Source organism: Cupressus sempervirens, chromosome 3 (genome assembly GCF_028749045.1).
Source record: "Cupressus sempervirens isolate cs-2001-9-10 chromosome 3, ASM2874904v1, whole genome shotgun sequence".
In the NCBI taxonomy this organism is placed as follows: Eukaryota; Viridiplantae; Streptophyta; class Pinopsida; order Cupressales; family Cupressaceae; genus Cupressus; species Cupressus sempervirens.
This window is the reverse complement of record NC_143120.1, coordinates 141,819,232-141,823,562: the sequence shown is the minus strand read 5'-3', so window position 1 is coordinate 141,823,562 and position 4,331 is coordinate 141,819,232.

Here is a 4,331-nt window from a genome sequence, read left to right as displayed (position 1 = left end):
AAGTCAAATAGGGCTTCCCAGAAATTAGAACAAATTGCATCATGGCATTAATAAATGACCAAATTTGAGGGATTCAAAACCTAGTCAAAAAAATTTGAAATGACTTGAAATCTAAAACATAGGCTCTCTGATATGGACACTAAAGACTCCCAAAGCAATGAGTCATGAAACATAACTAGGTGAGAGATATTCAATTGCAAACAAGGCCTCCTATCACTATTTGATAATTGAGCAAAAATGCAAAATTGGGAATTGCTCAAAACAAGACTTCACAGAATGGCTCAAAATGGTAGTTTATCATTATAAGATGAGTGGGCATATTGAATGGAAGGTGTTAGAAATATTAAACACCTCTTAGGCCTAAAATGGATAGCTAGATGCATATACATCAAAAAGCATTTATAGGGCTTAATTTCTTCAAAGGTACTCAAGATCGAGGCTTCAATTTTGAGTCCCAATAGTGGCTCTATCTGGGGGTGCACATCCCTTGTGGGCATGACAAGGATTTAGATCTTTGGGAGAAGTAGACCACACACCTACTAGAAAAAAACTTCCTCTTGCATAGCTTTATTGAAAACAGGGAAACTACTCCTACTATGTACAAATAATAGCCCCAAGCCACTGAATTTCAACAATTTTTTTTACCTCTTTCATAAATCTAATTCTCATTTCTTTCATCATGAGGTAAGCTGAAATTATCACTCATATTAGTTTCACCAATTTCTTCAACTTGACTTTACATCTCCTCAAATGTTGTTGGTTGGATTTCAAATGAACAATTAGATCTTTACTCACACATGTCATCAATGTTAGTATCTAAAACTAATCCAAAATCTTTAAATGGTCTATTAAAATCAGCAAATGAATTAGTCATCAAGTTAGAATACTCATCATAAAACTTAGTACAAGGTGTACACTAATCTTCAACAACAACCTTATCAAACACCTTATTCTCAATCTCATAAGATGTAACATTATCATCTTCACTGTCATACTCAGAAGAAGAACAATCTAATCTCTTATTGTAGTAATACAAGGTATCATCATTAAACTCATTCTCCACTAAATTTTAAACTTCCATGTGCTCTTCAAACAATGGATTGATAAGTCCATGCAAAGATCCCTTTTGAACACTTTGACAAAGAATGGGCTAATCATCATCACAATCCTTATCATATAAAGCGTTAATATACACTTTAAACTCACTATCCATTTCATCTTCATGGGGAATTTTAGTATGTGAAGAAAAATCAGAACTACATGAAGACTCACCATCCATTCCATCAATGAAGCATTTAGAAAACAGATCAATATTAGTTGCATTGTCTTCATGAAGGTGATTCAAATGTCTTGCAAAACAATTATCTTTAAGTGCTGATGCATTAACCTTGAAATCATTTGTATGTTGATTATCACTACACACATCCTCAAGACATTCATCTACACAATTAGGTAATCCATCCTTATAGATAATCCCTTTGTCCTCATATGGTGTAGACAAATCTTCTTCACGACATTCAACCTCAAATTGATTGACACAATTCTGAAATGAAATTTCACTTTTAGATTTAGAAATAGTACTCATACCTTTACTTGCATAAGAGCACTCACTTCTATCATTTCTTTCTTCTTCCTAATTTGCATCAGAATCACATGAAGACAAACATATACTAGCATTGTCCTCTTCTTGACTTGAGCAACAACTCTTGCCATTATCTTGACATGATGCTTCTTCACAATATGTTAGATCAACAAATTTATCTTTATCACTTGGAAGATGACTTTTAGCTTCTTCATACTCACATTGAGATTAATATCTTTTAACTTTATATTTTATAATAGTCTCAGCATGATGCAATCTATAAATAAGAGAAAGCATTTCTTGCATATCTGACTGATCAAGTGAGTCCACCTTGTCACCTACTGCTTAAACATTAAAAATATGTGTGCTCTATTATTTTGACTATGACTAAGATAAATGTGGTTCACAGTGTTCATCTTGTGTTATTTTTCCATGGCATGTCAGATCAGCAATATCAAATTCATGACCAGAGACATAACTTTCAGCCTCCTCACTTGTACAAGATTGAGATCTAGGTGCAGCAACCTCAAATTTTGAAGCATTAGTTATACTATCATACGTATAATTATCATGAGAAGAACTTACTACTGTAACTAAACCTTGATTTGTAAAATCAAAGTCTAAAATGCATCTTACTACTGTAACATCATGAATATATGTGTCTTCATTTGAAACCAAACTAACCTTCCTTATACACACAATTTAATATGAATTTTCCACCTGATTAGAACTTACAATAGGGGTATTGATAAGCTAATTTGAAATTGAAGCATCAACTCCACAATCATCCTTTCTTTCAAATACATTATATTGGCACACATTTTTAGCAAAATGACTTCTAGTCAATCCGTATTTCAAATTATTTTCAATATCCCTAGCGGTCATAAAAGCCTGATGTAATTTCTGTGATTCTTTATCCCTTAGTAGGTAGTTCATTTTCTTGTCGAATGCATCAAATTAAATAGCTAAACACATTTTATCATTGGGTCTATAACTCTTAGGGATATCATTCAAAACTTTTCCAAAGCTGATATTGAATTGAGGCACAAGTTCATCACACTTAACATGAATCTTTAAGAACTTATCATAAGAATTAGATATGCTTACTCTTTCTCCAAATTTCTCCATGAAGGCTGAATGCAACTCACTCCAACATGAAATAAAACATGTTGTCTCTAGCATCACCTTCTAATGTTTGAACAAATAATTTCATGTGCACATCCTCATGAGCAATCTCATAGTCACCCATCAAATCATTAAAAACTTGAACATGGTGACTAGCTGAAATAGTATGTTTCCCATTAAATTTAGGAAAACTTTTTCTAATATCATTAGGAATGAAATTTGGGAAACCATAGATACCATCAAAGCATAATGGCATGTATCTTTTGGTAAAAAAAGATCTACTAACATCACTAACTAGCTGCATACTTGATGAAAGGAGACTTGACATTGTTCAAAACATTGACACTCATCAACAATAATTCTGATTTGTAATTTGTAGTAGGCTTATAACCTTCTACTAATGAAACACTTCACAAAACTTTACAAGCTAAAACCTATTCCCATGAAGTGTATAAAACCTATCACACTATTCTCCTCCTCCTAGTGCTAGAAATACCACTTGATGGAGAACACATATGTGGAACTTACTTTCATGGAAAAGGAATCACATGAAAGTATAAAACACCTTTAGTGTTGCTGCATGAAAACATTGATTTGCTAATTGGCATAGGTGTTGATTTCAATTCTTCACACCAATGATCAAATCCTTATAGAGCTACCATCTCCTTGAGGAGAACAAAATGAAATCACTGCTATGATTCATTTTAACATTCAAATTTCTTACAACAACAATTCAATCAACACTTTAAAACTCATCAGTCAAGAACTCATAGACTCTCTCTTCTTCTCTAAAACTTAACATAACTTTTAGATCTGCATTACCAAGCTAAAAAATCTTTGAAAATATTTATATATAACCAATCTACACTAGTATGGAGATCCTTTAGAGAGTCGTCACTCACAATTGTGAGAAAGATTTCAAAACATGATTTATAGCATAAAGAATTTGACCTAGATTTTCAACTTTTAGAACTTTGCAAATCATTAAACACTTAGAAGAGAGAAAACCATTTTTAAAACAATTCTGACTCTGAAATTACAATAGTACTTTAAAAACAACAACCAGTTGAATCGACTGAAGATAAAACTTAATAACAACATACTTTACATTCAACCTTGAAGTTACTGCTGCAAATGGATAAAACTAAACTGGGGAACATGAAACCTTCCATACAAAATTGAATATGCACTATATATCAGAGATTCCTAGCTCCTTATCAATGAATTCCTTCATACACTCCCCAATAGAGTCACCAGTTTGTTGGTGTTTTGAAACACTACAGGTTTCAAATTACCTCGATGAGAACAAGACACATCTAGGGGCAACTAACTCCCATCTTCAACATGCCATTTCAGAAAACAAGCCAACTATAAGGCTAGACCCTTCTTCTACTTCATGCTCTGCAAAACCTAGGTGGGTGGACCTCAGATTCAATCTCTATGGTACCTATGCAATTAAACACATTCTTGAATCTATTACAATAGATTTAACCCTTATTTCTCCTATTAACTCATGCAATAACATAGATTTGTAGTAGCTAACTGCAAAAAAATGCAATTCATAAGCTGAGTGAGGGTTAAATTTTTTAGCTCTTCAACATGAAAGGGGGAAAACATTTGATTA